Below are 19,232 nucleotides of genomic sequence, written 5' to 3'. Positions count from 1 at the left end.
TTTCAGGCTATCGACTTACACTTTGTAGTCCAGGTTGCCAGTTCAAATCTCGTCTTTCAGATTTGTTAGTTTTAGGTCCAAATTTAATTTATGACAAGTGGGACCCCCGTGTGTTGTTCCGATATTTCAGTGTAGGATGGTTTTTTTGAACAAACACTTTGCGCGGTTAGACAAGTAACGGCACGAGTTACACGTTTTCTGCAAGTTTACGAACAAAAATGACAGCGACATAGAATATCACATCCACCCCGTAGCTTAGATACTATGGTGATACGAGTTTTTACACTGTTGGAAGTGAGATCCAATGGCTTGGGAGTAGTCTTTGTAATTATGCGCAATTTCCAAACTCTCCAAAGGTTTTTTTGCAAATAAAACATTCAGGCCTCGTGTGTGCCATTGCATCTTCAATGCAACGGCTCCCGGGTGCTCATATTAGGTGCTCCCCGTAGCTTAATTACCCGCTACAGTGATTGGAGAAGTTGTGGGCCGAATGCTACGAAAATATAATCTAAACCGACCGGAATAAATGCCTACACAAATTAATACAAGGTTGGATTGCCCCTCGCAATGTAAATAGCTCCGACTTTGCGAGGGATTGAGAGGTAGTAGCTTCAACGCGTGGAAGATACGTTGTGAGAAAGCGAGGTCAATCGAGAGACATATAGATAGAGAGACAAAGTGAGTGTGGTCCGACATTCATTGAACAAATATATATGCTCTGGAGAGATATTGTCCGATTGAGCTTTTTGGCAAGGGTGAGGGATGTAAGATAGATCTTGAGAGATGATCCAGTCACAGACGTGTAGATATATTTTGTGCGTGGGAGGAAGCAAGGTCAACCAATCACATAGGGTCGCCGTGCGATCGAAAGAGTGAGACGGGTTGGAGAGAGTGACCTAGATAGACGATGTGCGTGAGAGAGTATACAATGTGAATAGGCCGAATTGGGCTCAAACATGGTGATATATCATTTTTGTCCGAGAAAGAGCGAGGTCAATCGAGACATACGGAGAGAGAGAGAGAGAGAGATTGAGTGAGCATGGCCCACCATGAGGTCGAAAGAGTGGTGGCGGCTTGGATGGACTGACCTAGATAGACAATCTGCATGAGAGAGTATAGAGTGTGTCGATCGAGGCCCGAATAGGGAGATATATCATTTGTGTGTGAAAGAAAATGAGGTTAAACGAGACTCAGATAAAGAGAGCGAGATTGAGCGAGTGTGGCCCGCTGTGCGGAAGAAAGAGTGAGACAGTCTCGAGGGAGTGACCTAGATATACAACATGCGTGTGTGCGCATGCACGAGAGGTTGGGGGGCTAGATAGACAATGCATGTATTTAGCGCGAGAGGGTGAGAGGGAGAGGGGGGAGAGAGAGAGAGAGCTCGGCATGGGGTGCAATGGCGGGTGTGTGAGGTAAATACATTTGGTAATCGAATGGAAAAAGGGGTTGTGTAGTTGAGAGACTTAGAGATCAAAACATGGAGAGAAAGAATGAACATGTGTTGGAAACCGATAGCTTCCTAAGGTGGTCAGGAGAGGAAGATTGACCGATACAGGAAGTATGTAGTGTTTGTGCGGGGGAGGGGGGGGGGCTTAAAACAACATTTGAATGTACATAGTACGAGACTTAATATCGATGTTTCAATTCGGTGTACATTGTAAGATTTGAACCGAGGACCAGGCATACGGGTAATTATTTCAAATTCATGCCATACTAAGTTTCGAAAAGTTGACATTGACTCAGTTTGTTGTGCTATTTTGTAGGTCATATGTTTGAATCCAACCAAAAGTTTTCTCACTACCTTGGTGTTCATCATATACATATGAATTTGTATTAAAAAAGTAGCATGGATACAGTGAAATGCGAAATCCACATTAGAATTGGAGATCGCTACGTGACACACACTCTAATTCAAATAACTATCTACGTGACACACACTCTAATTCAAATAACTAATTATGTGACACACACTCTAATCCACGTTAGCGTGGGTACCATTTCGATTTTCTTTCAAATAACTCCTCATTAATTAATTTATAGTACTCCCTCTGTTCACTTTTATAAGATCTTGAAGACATTTCAGACAATGTGCAAAACAATTCATTTTAAGTTGTCTGAAACGACTTATAAAAGTGAACGGATGGAGTATCTCGTTTCGAATGACTAATTATTGCAAGGAAAACATGGGCATGGTAATACATACAGATTCGTTTGCAAATGAAAGAAGATTCGTTTGCATTCTCAAATGTAGGCGCACCAGGCAAACCAGGGTCGTGTCGGGGTGGACGCTGCTTCGGTGCCTTAAAGGCAACTTCCTTTGGGTCACTGACATGTGGGCCAGCCACCTGTTGGGCCCATATGTCATGGACACAAAGGCAGGTGCCTTAAGGCACCGAAGCATAGTCCTGTCGGGGTGGTCGCCTGTGTAGGACGGACGCGTAGCACCCAGCCACCCACCCCCTCCCCCCCAAAAAAAGGATGACGACAATATAAGTTCACGCTTCCATGTTTCGGATTGAAATATCTGGCGGCCCCAATTCCAGCCCTGCAAAATCTCTCTTCTCCACCGCCCCCTTCCACGCCTAGATTGCTCAAATCCCTAGTTCGCCGCCAACCCTCGAATCGCCCCTCATCTCATCTCTTTCCCCACCGTTCCCCACCTCTGTGCTGGACGACGACGACGAAGACGACGGTCGCGCTTCACCACCGCACCGGAGCTACCTCATCTACGCCCTCGTCCACCGCACTGGGTGGTCCACCGACAATGTCGGCCGCCGCAATCGACGTGCCTCACAGACAACGAGTTCCACCGCATCAGGTGCGCTTCACCGACGCCATCTCCCAGCTCACCAGGTCTACTTCACCGAGCACATCGTCGCACCTCTGCTCCCCGAGGCTGTTGCGACTTCACCAACGGTCTCGTCCACCGCATCGTAGCGCTCCGCTGCCACTCAAGATCTGCATCTGTGCGCGGCCAGCCAACGCTAGTGCATCACCCTCAACGGCTCTGAAGTGACCCGCACTCTAGCTAGGCGAGCATGCCCAAACGCCGGCCCGAACTAGGTATCCACACATCACTCCCTTGTGTATTGTTCCGACGATGTTTGGATATCCTTTCACTGCTCTCTTAGCTTACACGCCTATGCAACTCTGACCTTAACTCTTATTTCTTCTGGAGATATCATCTGAAACAAGCAAATCCATATTTTAGCGAAGCATGACGGCGCTACGGGATCTGGTACACATCCTGCACACCCGTATAACCTTGTAAGTACCTGTCCTCCGGTACAACATCAAGGTCGATTCCTCTTATTTGATCAACCATTCGCCGTGTCAAAAATGCAGAGGGGGATGCAAGGAGCACAATGCCTGCACATCCAAGTGATACGTCCATTTTGCATCATGCTTTTATATCGATATTTTTTGCATTATGGACTGTTATTTCACTTTATGTCACAATACTTATGGCTATTCTCTCTTATTTTACAAGGTTTACATAAAGAGGGAGAATGTCGGCAGCTGGAATTCTGGGCTGGAAAAGGAGCAAATATTAGAGGCCTATTCTGCGCAACTCCAAAAGTCCTGAAACTTCACGGGACATATTAAAAGAAATAAAGAAAAATCCTCGCCAAAGATGAAGGCCAGGGGGCCCACACCCTTTTCACGAGGGTGGGAGGCGCGCCCCCTACCTCGTGGGCCCCCTGGTGGGTCTCCGACGTCCATCTTCTCCTATATGAAGTCTTTTGATGAGAAAAAAAGAGGAAGGAACCTTTCGGGACAAGACTCCGCCGCCACGAGGCGGAACCGAGGCGGAACCAATCTAGAGCTTCGACAGAGCTGTTCTGCCGGGGAAACTTCCCTCCGGGAGGGGGAAATCATCACCATCGTCATCACCAATGCTCCTCTCATCGGGAGAGGGCAATCTCCATCAACATCTTCACCAGCACCATCTCATCTCCAAACCCTAGTTCATCTCTTGTATCCAATTCTTGTCTCAAAGTCCGGGATTGGTGCTACTAGGTTGCTAGTAGTGTTGATTACTCCTTGTAGTTGATGCTAGTTGGTTTATTTGGTGGAAGATCGTATGTTCAGATCCTTTATGCATATTATTACCCATCTGATTATGAACATGAATATGCTTTGTGAGTAATTCCGTTTGTTCCTGAGGACAAGGGAGAAGTCTTGATATTAGTAGTCATGTGAATTTGGTATTCGTTTGATATTTTGATAAGATGTATGTTGTCTAGCCTCTAGTGGTGTTACGTGAACGTCGACTACATAACACTTCACCATTATTTGGGCCTACGTGAAGGCATTGGGAAGTAATAAGTAGATGATGGGTTGCTAGAGTGACAAAAGCTTAAACCCTAGTTTATGCGTTGCTTTGTAAGGGGCTGATTTGGATCCATATGTTTCATGCTATGGTTAGGTTTACCTTAATACTTTTGTTGTAGTTGCGGATGCTTGCAATAGAGGTTAATCATAAGTGGGATGCTGGTTCAAGTAAGAACAACACCCAAGCACCGGTCCACCCACATATCAAATTATCAAAGTATCGAACGCGAATCATATGAACATGATGAAAACTAGCTTGACGATATTCCCATGTGTCCTCGGGAGCGCTTTTCCTATTATAAGAGTTTGTCCCGGCTTGTCCTTTGCTACAAAAAGGATTGGGCCACCTTGCTGCACCTTATTTACTTTTGTTACTTGTTGCTCGTTACAATTTACCTGATTACAAAACTATCTGTTACCACTTATTTCAGTACTTGCAGAGAATACCTTCCTGAAAACCGCTTATCATTTCCTTCTGCTCCTCGTTGGGTTCGACACTCTTACTTATCGAAAGGACTACGATAGATCCCCTATACTTGTGGGTCATCAAGACTCTTTTCTGGCGCCGTTGCCGGGGAATGTAGCGCTTCTGGTAGGTGGAATTTGGTAAGGAAAAATTTATATAGTATGCTGAAACTTACTGTCACTTGTTACTATGGAAAGTAATTCTCCGAGGGGCTTGTTCGGGGTATCTTCACCCCATCCAGTAGAGCAAAGAGTTGCTCCTCAACCTACTGAACCTGTTGAAAATGAAACTCCTATTATATTTCCTTCGGGTATAATGGAAAAATTGCTCGCTAATCCTTTTACAGGAGATGGAACAAAGCATCCTGATGAGCACTTATTATATGTGGATGAAGTTTGTGGATTATTTAAGCTTGCAGGTGTATCCAATGATGTTGCTAAGAAGAAGGTCTTTCCTTTATCTTTGAAGGAAGACGCATTGATATGGTATAGGCTATGTGATACGAGATCGTGGGACTATAAAAGATTGAAATTGGAATTTCATCAAAAGTATTACCGTATGCATCTTGTTCATCGTGATCGCAATTATATATATAATTTCTGGCCTCGCGAAGGAGAAAGCATCGCTCAAGCTTGGGGGAGGCTTAAATAATGTTATATTGATGCCCCAATCATGAGGTCTCGAGAGAAATAATTATGCAAAGTTTTTATGCTCGGCTTTCTGAAAACAATCGCACCATGCTCGATACTTCTTGTGCTGGCTCTTTTATGATGAAGACTATTGAATTCAGATGGAATTTATTGGATAGAGTTAAACGCAACTCTGAAGATCGGGACCTCGACGAAGGTAAGGAGTCAGGTATGACACCTAAGTTTGATTGTGTTAAATCCGTTATGGATACCGATATTTTCCGTAAGTTTAGCACTAAATATGGACTTGACTCTGAGATAGTAGCTTCTTTCTGTGAATCTTTTGCTACTTATGTTGATCTCCCTAAGGAGAAGTGGTTTAAATATCATCTTCCCATAGAAGTAAAAGTAGCTGCACCTATTAAAATTTAAGAAAAGACTGTCACTTATAATGATCCTATTGTTCCTACTTCTTATATTGAGAAACCACCTTTCCCTGTTAGAATAAAGGATCATGCTAAAGCTTCAACTGTTGTTCGTAAAAGCAATATTAGAACTTATACACCTCCTGAGCAAGTTGAAGTTGAACCTAATATTGCTATTGTTAAAGATCTCTTGTCTGATAATATTGATGGGCATGTTATTCAGTTCAAAGGTGAAACTGCTAGAATTGCTAAACCGTGTGATAAAGATAAACATAGACCTGTGGTAGGCCTGCCTGTTATTTCTGTTAAAATAGGAGATCATTGTTATCATGGCTTATGTGATATGGGTGCTAGTGCTAGTGTTATACCTCATGACTTATACAAAGAAATTAAGAATGAAATTGCACCTGTTGAGTTAGAAGATATTGATGTTACTATTAAACTTGCTAATAGAGATACTATTGCACCAATTGGAATTGTTAGAGATGTTGAAGTCTTGTGTGGGAAAACTAAATATCCTGCTAATTTTCTTGTTCTTACTTCTCCACAAGATAGCTTTTGTCCCATTATATTTGGTAGACCCTTCTTAAATACTGTCAATGCTACCATAGACTGCACTAAGAATATTGTTACTGTTGGTTTGGATGATATGGTTCATGAGTTTAACTTCTCTAAATTTAGTAAACAACATCGTGAGGAAGAATTACCTAGTAAGGATGAAATTATTGGTCTTGCTTCTATTGCCGTACCTCCTAGTGATCCTTTAGAACACTATTTGCTAGACCATGAAAATGATATGTTCATGAACGAACGAAGGGAAATAGATGATGTATTCTTTAAACAGGAACCTATTCTGCAACACAATTTGCCTGTTGAAATTTTAGGGGATCCCCCTCCACCCAAGGGTGATCCCATGTTTGAGCTTAAACCTTTACCTGATAATCTTAAATATGCTTATCTTGATGAAAAGAAGATATATCCTGTTATTATTAGTGCTAACATTTCAGAGCATGAAGAAGAAAGATTATTGAAAACTCTAAAGAAGCATCGTGCTGCTATTGGATATACTCTTGATGATCTTAAGGGCATTAGTCCCACTCTATGTCAACATAAAATAAATTTGGAAGCAGATGCCAAACCAGTTCGTGATCCTCAACGACGTCTAAATCCTAAAATGAAAGAAGTGGTAAGAAAAGAAATACTCAAGCTTCTGGAGGCAGGTATAATTTATCCCGTTGCTGATAGTCAGTGGGTAAGTCCTGTCCATTGTGTCCCTAAGAAGGGAGGTATTACTGTTGTTCCTAATGATAAAGATGATTGATTCCACAAAGAATTATCACAGGTTATAGACTGGTAATTGATTTCCGCAAATTAAATAAAGCTACTAAGAAAGATCATTACCTTTACCTTTTATTGATCAAATGCTAGAAAGATTATGCAAACATACACACTATTGCTTTCTAGATGGTTATTCTGGTTTCTCTCAAATACCTGTGTTGGCTAGAGATCAATCAAAGACTACTTTTACATGCCCGTTTGGTACTTTTGCTTATAGACGTATGCCTTTTGGTCTATGTAATGCACCTTCTACCTTTAAAAGATGCATGATGGCTATATTCTCCGACTTTTGTGAAAAGATTTGCGAGGTTTTCATGGATGAATTTTCCGTCTATGGTTCCTCTTTTGATGATTGCTTGAGCAATCTTGATCGAGTGTTGTAGAGATGTGAAGAAACTAATCATGTCTTGAATTGGGAAAAGTGCCACTTTATGGTTAATGAAGGTATTGTTTTGGGGCACAAAGTTTCTGAAAAAGGTATTGAAGTTGATAAAGCCAACGTTGATGCTATTGAAAAGATGCCATGTCCCAATGACATCAAAGGTATAAGAAGTTTCCTTGGTCATGCCGGATTTTACAGGAGGTTCATTAAGGACTTCTCAAAAATTTCTCGGCCTCTCACTAATTTATTGCAAAAAGATATACCATTTGTCTTTGATGATGATTGTGTAGAAGCATTTGAAATACTTAAGAAAGCATTAGTCTCTGCACTTGTTGTTCATCCACCTGATTGGAATTTACCCTTTGAAATTATGTGTGATGCTAGTGATTATGCTGTAGGTGCTGTTCTAGGGCAAAGAGTTGATAAGAAATTAAATGTTATTCATTATGCTAGTAAGACTCTAGACAATGCTCAAAGAAATTATGCTACTACTGAAAAAGAGCTTTTAGCAGTTGTATTTGCTTGTGATAAGTTCAGACCTTATATTGTTGATTCTAAAGTAACTATTCACATTGATCATGCTGCTATTAAATATCTTATGGAAAAGAAAGATGCTAAACCTAGACTTATTAGATGGGTTCTCTTGCTGCAAGAATTTGATTTGCATATTGTTGATAGAAAGGGAGCTGAGAACCCCATTGCAGACAACTTATCTAGGTTAGAAAATATTCTTGATGACCCACTACCTATTAATGATGACTTTCCTGATGAACAATTAAATGTTATAAGTACTTCTCATAGTACTCCTTGGTATGCTGATTATGCTAATTATATTGTTGCTAAGTTTATACCACCTAGCTTCACATACCAACAAAAGAAAAAGTTCTTCTATGATTTGAGACATTACTTTTGGGATGACCCACATCTTTATAAAGAAGGAGTAGATGGTGTTATTAGACGTTGTGTACCTAAGCATGAACAGGAACAGATCCTACACAAGTGTCATTCCGAGTCTTACGGAGGACACCACGCTGGAGATAGAACTCCACATAAGGTATTGCAATCTGGTTTTTATTGGCCTACTCTCTTCAAGGATGCCCGTAAGTTTGTCTTGTCATGTGATGAATGTCAAAGAATTGGTAATATTAGTAGACGTCAAGAAATGCCTATGAATTATTCTCTTGTTATTGAACGTTGATGTTTGGGGCTTTGATTATATGGGACCTTTTCTTGCCTCTAATGGATATACACATATTTTAGTTGCTGTTGATTACATTACTAAGTGGGTAGAAGCTATTCCAACTAGTAGTGCTGATCATAACACTTCTATAAAAATGCTTAAGGAAGTTATTTTTCCGAGGTTTGGAGTCCCTAGATATTTAATGACTGATGGTGGTTCACACTTTATTCATGGTGCTTTCCGTAAAATGCTTGCTAAATATGATGTTAATCATAGAATTGCATGCCCTTATCATCCACAGTCTAGTGGTCAAGTAGAATTGAGCAATAGAGAGCTCAAATTAATTTTGCAAAAGACTGTTAATAGGTCTAGAAAGAATTGGTCCAAGAAACTTGATGATTCATTATGGGCATATAGAACTGCATACAAAAATCCTATGGGTATGTCTCCATATAAAATGGTATATGGAAAAGCATGTCACTTACCTCTCGAACTAGAACATAAGGCATATTGGGCTATTAAAGAGATCAACTATGATTTCAAACTTGCCGATGAGAAGAGGTTATTTGATATTAGCTCACTTGATGAATGGAGAACCCAAGCATATGAAAATGCCAAGTTATTTAAAGAAAAAGTTAAAAGATGGCATGACAAAAGGATACAAAAGCGTGAGTTTAATGTAGGTGATTATGTATTGCTATACAACTCTCGTTTAAGATTTTTTGCAGGAAAACATCTCTCTAAATGGGAAGGCCCCTATGTTATTGAGGAGGTCTATCGTTCCGGTGCAATAAAAATCAACAACTTCGAAGGCACAAATCCGAAGGTGGTAAACGGTCAAAGAATCAAACATTATATCTCAAGTAATCCCATAAATGTTGAAACCAATATTATTGAAACCGTAACCCCGGAGGAATACATAAGGGACACTTTCCGGAACGTTTCAGGCTCCGAAAGGGAATAGGTATGTGGTACGGTAAGTAAACCGACTCCAAAAAAATTTCTAAGGCAACATTTCTCCATTTTGGAATATTTAGAAAAATAGAAAAAGAAGTAGCAGTCTGGGAAGGACACGAGGGCCCCACGAGGGTGGTGGGCGCGCCCTACCGCCTGGGCGCGCCCCCCTACCCCGTGAGCACCTCGTGTGCCTTCCGGACTCTGTTTTCTTGCACGTTACGTATTTTGGTCGGTAAAAAATCATTATATATTCTCCCGAAGGTTTTGACTCCCGTATCACGCAAAAATCTCCTGTTTTTGTTTCGAGCAGTTCTTCTGATAGATCTAGGTTATCATGACGGCCCCAAGCGCCTCCAAGGACAAGTTCTTCGAGAAGGTCATCAACCCTTACCTCGCGGAGGTGCTGCGACACCCTCAAACCATTGAGATGCGTGATGGATTGCTGCACATCCGCGATGAAGAGTGACCAAAGGGGACCGGAAGCATGGAGACGAGGCTCGAAGCAGTGGAGCAACAAGTTTTCAAGTGCCAAAGGATGGTGGAGCATGGAATCAACGCTAGCCACATGATGCTCGCAGAGTTCACCAACAACTACAAGCCGGATGCCAAGAACACCGTGGAGGCCATCTTCAAGCTACATGAGAAGATCGAGCACCTCCAAGCCCAAGTCTATGACTTTCAAAACCAAAACTATGCGTATGAATATAGATTCAAAAGAATGAGTTTGGCTGTAGATTTGAGGATTCCGGAGACTCGATCATCTTTCTATGATGGTAAACCTATGCCTTGGAAGATGGATGACAAGCCCGCGTCATCAAAAACACCTCCACCGTCTCCTCCAACAAAGAAGAATTGAGTATATGGGTATGGGCACTCCCCTTGGCAACTGCCAAGCTTGGGGGAGGTGCCCCGGTATCGTATCACAATCACAACTCCTATCTTTACCGTTTTTCTTAGTTTGATCCTATTAGTAGTATCTTGATCTAGTAGAATAAAGTTTATGGCATGATCTAGTTTTGAGTTTTGCTTTATGATCTCTCTTTGTAATCGAGTCCCTGAGCTATATATAATAAAGATTAGTGTTGAGTTAAGGGCCTGATTATTTTGCCATGATCTTGGGTGAATAAAAGAAAAGAGGAAAAGAATAAAAAGAAACAACAAGTTCATATTGATCTTATTGAGAGTATTGACTTCACATAGAAAGAGTATGATGATTAAAAGTTGTTGGGAGTTGGCAGACATAGCTTTGGTCATTGTTGCAATTAATAGGAAGTAATAAGGAAAGAGAGGTTTCACATATAGATATATTATCATTGACATCTTTTATGATTGGGAGCACTCATTAAAATATGACATGCTAAAGAGTTGATGTTGGACAAGGAAGACAACGCAATGAGTTATGTCTTTCTTATATCTGAGATAAAGTATGTTGTCATGGTTCCTCTAACTTGTTGAGCTTGCCTTTCCCCCTCATGCTAGCCAAATTCTCAGCACCAAGTAGAAATACTACTTGTGCTTCCAAATATCCCTAAACCAGTTTTGCCATGAGAGTCCACCATATCTACCTATGGATTGAGCAAGATCCTTCAAGTAAGTTGTCATCGGTGCAAAGCAATAAAAATTGCTCTAAATATGTATGATTGATTGGTGTGGGAGAAATAAGCTTTATATGATCTTGTGATGTGGAAGTAATAAAAGCGATAGACTGCATAATAAAGGTTCATATCACAAGGGGCAATATAAAGTGACGTTCTTTCGCATTGAGATTTTATATATCGAACCATAAAAGCGCATGGCAACCTCTGCTTCCCTCTGCGAATGGCCTATCCTTTATTATTATCTTCTACCTTATGCAAGAGTCATGGTGATCTTCACCTTTTCTTTTTCATTTTATCCTTTGGCAAGCTCAGCATGTTGGAAAGAACATGATATATATATATATATTTAATTGGATGTAGGGGAGCATGAACCATTATTGTTGACATTACCCTTGAGTTAAAAGGTCGTGGGGCAAAACTATAAGCCCCTATCTTTCTCTGTGTCCGGTTAAAACTCCGTAATCACAAGTATCGCGTGAGTGTTAGCAATTATGGAGGACTAAATGATAGTTGAGTATGTGGACTTGCTTTTTAGCTCTGACATAGACTCCTTCTGATGTTATGATAAATTGCAATTGCTTCAATGACTGAGATTATAGTTTGTTGGAGCCCAATAAGGTTTATGATTTATACTTTTGCATTGTGAATAGATCATCACTTAAACATGAGTAATCATATGACAAAATCTATATATGTTGCTGTTATGAGAATAATCATGATGCCTTCATGTCCGTATTTTATTTTTATTGATGCCTGTACCTCTAAACATGAGGACATATTTATTGTTATCGGCTTTTTGCTTGAGGACAAGCGAGGTCTAAGCTTGGGGGAGTTGATACGTCCATTTTGCATCATGCTTTTATATCGATATTTATTGCATTATGGACTGTTATTTCACTTTATGTCACAATACTTATGGCTATTCTCTCTTATTTTACAAGGTTTACATAAAGAGGGAGAATGCCGGCACCTGGAATTCTGGGCTGGAAAAGGAGCAAATATTAGAGGCCTATTCTGCGCAACTCCAAAAGTCCTGAAACTTCACGGGACATCTTAAAAGAAATAAAGAAAAACCCTCGCCAAAGATGAAGGCCAGGGGCCCACACCCTTCTCACGAGGGTGGGGGGCGCACCCCCCCTAGGGCGCGCCCCTACCTCGTGGCCCCCCTGGTGGGTCTCCGACATCCATCTTCTCCTATATGAAGTCTTTCGATGAGAAAAAAAGAGGAAGCAACCTTTCGGGACGAGACTCCGCCGCCACGAGGCGGAACCGAGGCGGAACCAATCTAGAGCTCCGACAGAGCTGTTCTGCCGAGGAAACTTCCCCCCGGGAGGGGGAAATCATCACCATCGTCATCACCAACGCTCCTCTCATCGGGAGAGGGCAATCTCCATCAACATCTTCACCAGCACCATCTCATCTCCAAACCCTAGTTCATCTCTTGTATCCAATTCTTGTCTTAAAGTCCGGGATTGGTGCTAGTAGGTTGCTAGTAGTGTTGATTACTCCTTGTAGTTGATGCTAGTTGGTTTATTTGGTGGAAGATCATATGTTCAGATCCTTTATGCATATTATTACCCATCTGATTATGAACATGAATATGCTTTGTGAGTAATTACATTTGTTCCTGAGGACAAGGGAGAAGTCTTGCTATTAGTAGTCATGTGAATTTGGTATTCGTTTGATATTTTGATAAGATGTATGTTGTCTAGCCTCTAGTGGTGTTATGTGAACGTCGACTACATAACACTTCACCATTATTTGGGCCTAGAGGAAGGCATTGGGAAGTAATAAGTAGATGATGGGTTGCTAGAGTGATAGAAGCTTAAACCCTAGTTTATGCGTTGCTTCGTAAGGGGCTGATTTGGATCCATATGTTTCATGCTATGGTTAGGTTTACCTTAATACTTTTGCTGTAGTTGCGGATGCTTGCAATATAGGTTAATCATAAGTGGGATGCTTGTTGAAGTAAGAACAACACCCAAGCACCGGTCACCCACATATCAAATTATCAAAGTATCGAACGCAAATCATATGAACGTGATGAAAACTAGCTTGACGATATTCCCATGTGTCCTCGGGAGCGCTTTTCCTATTATAAGAGTTTGTTCCGGCCTGTCCTTTGCTACAAAAAGGATTGGCCCACCTTGCTGCACCTTATTTACTTTTGTTACTTATTGCTCGTTACAATTTACCTTATTACAAAACTATCTGTTACCACTTATTTCAGTACTTGCAGAGAATACCTTGCTGAAAACCGCTTATCATTTCCTTCTGCTCCTCGTTGGGTTCGACACTCTTACTTATCGAAAGGACTACGATAGATCCCCTATACTTGTGATTCATCACCAAGCAAGTGGTAATATGGACTTGTACATGGAACATCCCAAGCGCAAGCAGAGCTGCAGTGAGCCTGTACAATGAGCTAGCGTAAGTCCCTGCATTTCATTTAATTCGTACTGGCATTCGTGTATGATTTGTGTGAAGTGGCTGGTCCACGAATTCAAGTTACCAAGGGCAAACATTTAACTTAAAAAATACGAAGGCACTTGCACTCTGGAAATCAACATAACTTGAGAAATGTGAAGGTACATGCACTTTGAAAACCAGCTAATGATCCAAAGTAGTTCAGATTATAAACACTAAATGATGCAAGCACCAAAAAACACAAAATGCAACATGGTGTACAAGGACTACAAACATGGTCTGTACCTACTTGAATTATTCGTTCTCTGGCTGAAAATATCAAAGTGTAATTGCACGTACAACCAGTGCACAAACTGCATATCAATATATCTATCCTGCACAAGTATGCTAATAGTTTCAAACAACATATTAGAAAAGTATTTATGCTATGTTGTCATGATACGGGGACTTTCTGGTAGATGGCCTCGACGTTTCCTCAAGCTATGAAAATGCACTATAATTTGCTTGTCATCAATGCCTGCAAATCTCTGTCTCTCTCAACATAGTAGATCATCATTAGACACTAAATCCTTCAATGAGCTTGCAAAATGCTTGCATGAGATCCCTCATTAGACATTATATGTTCATCACCAGGAGCATGTAAAATGTTTGCGTCAAATCCTTCATTAGCAGTCTGTTCATTAGACACTTCAGGCTCAAGAACAACATGAGCTTGTATGTTTGCACTAGAAACTTGATTAGATACATCAGATTCAGTGAGTTTAGTGTTGATTGGGGGTGTTATAAAATAAGTAGAAATTGGTTTCATTTTCTCATAGATTCCCTACATACAAGCAGTTTTACAACACCGTCAGGTTTAACTATGGGCCAGAAATTGAAGAATTGAATTAGATATAATCAGGGATGTGATGTACCTGCTCGTTGCACATGCTACTCTTGCAAGCTACGACTGTCCGTTTGCGCAAGCACGATGCCATGCCCGTGCTGCCGCCGCTGCCTCCCACGCAGGCCACACCCAGGGTTGGATCTTCATCTTCTTGTCCTTCCGTTCGCTTGAAGCCAGGCGACCGCCCTCCAATGAGGGCGCGAGGAAGTGCTATGTCGGTCTGTCCAGCGGCGGCTAGGTTAGGAGCGAACCAGACTGGAGGCTGGAGCGAATGAATTGGGATTTTTCCTACTGTCGATCGATACGGGAGGCGCTCGTTTGGGCTGCGAGCCTACTATAGGGCCTGCCTTGCACTTATGTTATTGGCCCATCCAAATTGAAACATTTTTCTTCATTTTTTACATTGCCTGCTCGTGCGTTGGGGCGAACAAAACTAGCATGGGCCAACCTGGATGACTCAAACAAGGTGCACACTTTCCAGCCACCTGAGGCGGCCGCCCATACTAGCCCCTATGGTGGCGTCGCCCCTTTTTGCGTGTATGATTGGATAGTGAAAAATATTCCAGTGGCGCTTTTGATTTACCCACAGAATGGTTGAATTGCTTGTTTCTATGAACTGAGTTTGCCAATAATGTGAAGGATGCCAGTCTTTCATCCTATTGTAGATTGCTTAGATCTCGATATGCCAAAAGTAATCGCATGAAATATACAGTAAAAGCCAGTGTGGTGTGTTTGGCTACAACTAGTCTGACTACACGTCCTCATATAACATATCAAGGATGCACCATCTTACCAGATTAACCATTCGACTTACCCATGCAATGTGGGAAGAAAGAAGTATTGGGACTGTGTATCCAAGCAATTGATGCCATGGACTCCTTCGTACAACCTTGTAAGCGAAAAAGAAGTTGCAGTGTGCCTGTACAAAGAACTAGCGTAAGTTCAGTTACCTGCTTCTCGGAATTTTAGTTAGCCACTTATTGCAAAATTGTTAAATTACGTTGCTTGGCTTAATTTAGTTTGCTACTGATTACATAATGGCACAACCTGTTAATCATATTGTAGACTGCGCCTATCTATGTGTTTGATACTTACTGTTAAGAATTACCTGTTTGCCTTAGCTTAAATATCTACTCGTTTGTTTAACTGCTTTGCTGCTGCAACAGCGGGTTACAATGATGTTAATAACTACTTTTCAGCATCCAATTGAAACTATTTAATTCCTTGTTTGTTTAACTGGTTTGCTGTTATAACTCCCAGTTGAGATGTTTTGCTAACTTCAGCTTTTCTGAATCCAATCAGAACTTTAATGGCAAAACAGGTTAGCCCAAGATCAAAGAGCGAGGTCCCCATGGACGTTGCATCATCCCACAGCAGTGGCACCGGCCCAATCGTGCATTATGAATTGCCAACTGCTGATGCTCTAGAGGCTAAACTAGTGGTAGAAAGAGATTCTGCTTCTGCACTTAGAGATGAAGTTGACATGTTGAGGAAGCGGACAACACAATCACAAGTAGTACTCAAGACAACCATTAAATATTTGGTGGATTTCAAAATGAAGCAAGCTGGGACGGACCAGATTGTTAAGGTCCTGAAGGAAAAAAGGAAATTAAATTCCTACTTGGTAAATAATAGGTGAAATGTTCTTTCCATAGTTGAATAACCTTTGTGTTGTCTGTTCATGTAATCAATCAAACCATTTGTTTTAGAGATCATGTAATAATTGTTTTTTTGTTTTTTTGTTTGTAATTTTATTTGAGCACAAGTCTGTATTAATTGATAAGACTCGGAGACATTTCATTTGGATTGATGTGCCAGACCTACAAATATGCCAATCAGGCTGAATGTGCATTCAGCAATAGTAGTATAGATGGACCATAAGTGGCACGCATCAGAAAGGGCCAAGATGCTGGCTAAAAAAAGGATGCTATTGTAACCAAAAAAAAGTATAGCGGCCTGGCTTATGTATGTTAGTTGATATTATTGATCCATATACTCTATAAGTGTTTATATGTCTGTTAGTTCCGTACATTCTTGGTTGATTACGAACATGGTAAATAGACATATGTAGTATGTATCAAAAACAGGAAGGCATGTCATTATCAAAGGTATAGTGTGTAAAGTAAGCAGATGCAATTTAACCAAATTGGAAGCAATACAAGCTAGACACCATATGCAACATGCAACCACATTTGATAGCGCGAAGTTAAAGCAAGCACCTCGGATGGTTGTGTGTGGCAATTGAGATCATCAACTGCAGAGCTACGTTTACTGTCTCCAACTGCTGACACTGCACCCTTTAGAGCGCTGAAACGCTTAGTGCTTATCTTCGAATTACACTAGAGCGACTTCTGTCTTTTCTTTTCTGCATTCATCAACACTGCGTCAGAGTCTGAAATACCCATGCATAAAAAACAATAGTGTGAGTATGGGTGAAGTGTGTGCACAATTAGTACCGTGTAAAGGTAGCATATAGCAGGTTGGTGAGAAATAATTGACGGGATACATGATAGCTCTACAACATGCATGGCACACTAAATTACTATAGGATTCTGTGAAAATAACAGTCGACTGAAAACAAATAGGTCAGTCCATTTTTTCTGCACCGTCCGATGTACAAAGAACGGGCAGATCGGCTTCATCTACCTCCAGCCAGTCAGTGTTGGCGATCTTCCTCGAAAGGCCATCGACCACTAGCCCAGTTCCCTGCCTGCGCCCTCCCCTCGACCTCACCGCACCGCCGTGCTTGGCACCACCCTCCGGCCGACCTCCAGATCGGGCGCAAGCAGCTCATGCGCCCTATACCCCTATGATAGACACTGATGCGCCGCTTCCCCGGCGAACAGGCAGACTAGGTGCTCCGCGCGCCTAAGCGGGTGCTGCTTCTTTTAATTGTGGTTCGACTAACCCTGAATTCAAATCTAGGCGGGCTACTGATCTCTAGCAAAGGTGAAATAGTAAAGGGAGGAAACCTTGTGCATTTAGTATCACAAAGAAGATGCAGCAAGAAGCGCTCAACTAGTTTCTTTCGTGGGATGAATACAGTGTGAGCAGAGACGTAAGGTCTGCACGAATAAGGGAAGATGAGTACCTCTTTCTGCTAGCAGTGCTATGTCCTCCTTTTGTTTTTCCAATGATGATCTTGTGGTTCGCTGGAAACAAGAAGTTGTGGAGGATGGTGGAGCCTTGGATGAACCCATGGCCATGTTGTTGAGTGTGGTGCGGTGGCCGTCCGTCGGCGACGGGGAACCAGATCCGAGGCAGCGAACGACGGCATAGCGAGAACAGCTCCAGTGCGATGCACGGTTGCGACAATGGAGCGGCAGCAGTGAGGCATAGGACGGTGTGGTCGGACTAGTTCTGGTACGGCGCACGTCGGCATCGGCGTCATGGAGGCAGCTCTACCACGGCTTCAGCTTCTAAGTCCTTAAGGGTGTTGTGGTTGCGGTTGCGTTGGACGATGATGTTGGGGTACCGGCTCTGGTGTGATGGAGGAGGGCGGCGGTGGATTGGGCGCTATGGGGTGGAGGACATAGGAGGCTGGGGTTTCACGGCTGGTGGAGAGGGTGTTTTGGCGCCCATGGAGTATGAATGAGGAAACGGAGGGAGGTGGGGAACTATGGGGAAACAATGTTTCGGTTCGGGACACGCTTATTTGAAATTTGGGGAAAGTTACAAACTTTGCCCCCATCTAAAATTTCGGACATATTGCGGTTTGGGGGTAGGACAGTAATCTTAGGTGTCCCAAATGTGGGTGGGATAGATTTCGGCCGAGCGCATGGGTGTTTAGGTGCCCACGGCGTATGAATGCTTCTCTTAGACGGTTGAGACTGGCATCTTGGTGAAGTTACAAACCTACCCCGGTTTAGACCTTTGGACATCGGGACGATAGGCTACAAGGGACAGAGTCAGGACAGTAATTTCCTACCACCAAGCATTAGTCTCACGTGGTTTCGGGTGACCAGAGGCCTATTTGGAGCTTCGTTCAATATTTGGGAGCAGAAGCATTAACGTTTTCAGTTCTCTTGAATTGAACTTTCAGGATTTGTCAAACTTCACAACTCTTTACTCTTGAAAATCCTAAAGCTACGATTATTTTGGAATGGAGGGGGTACATTTGAATATACATTGTACACGAGTATATATTAAAAAATATGCAACTTACCTTAGTTCATGGATGGTTCCAGATATAATGTCCTTGGTTGCAAAAAAAGTTAGACATGCGTATGAATATATATATATATATATATATATATATATATATATATATATATATATATATATATATATATATATATATATATATATAGCATGTTCAAACGCACAACAAAGATTGATGCCCCCTTTTACATCTGATTTACAAATGCCATTATCTCGGGTTCAAATAGATGAATGCACTTCCTATGAATTCGAATCTTCGAAACCCCCTTTATGTTGAATTCGACATGTATTCTATTTCGTAGCTAGCAATTTGGAATGTATCCATGCAAGTGACAAATGTATAAAGTGCTTCACACTAACAACATGGAGTGCACTAATTAATGTTTATATATGAATTGCAAAAGCATCCAGTTTGTGTATTTCAAACCACTGTCACTCTATGGATCGA

Source organism: Triticum dicoccoides, chromosome 2A, assembly GCF_002162155.2.
Source record: "Triticum dicoccoides isolate Atlit2015 ecotype Zavitan chromosome 2A, WEW_v2.0, whole genome shotgun sequence".
NCBI lineage: Eukaryota > Viridiplantae > Streptophyta > Magnoliopsida > Poales > Poaceae > Triticum > Triticum dicoccoides.
Note: the sequence above shows the minus strand (reverse complement) of the source record.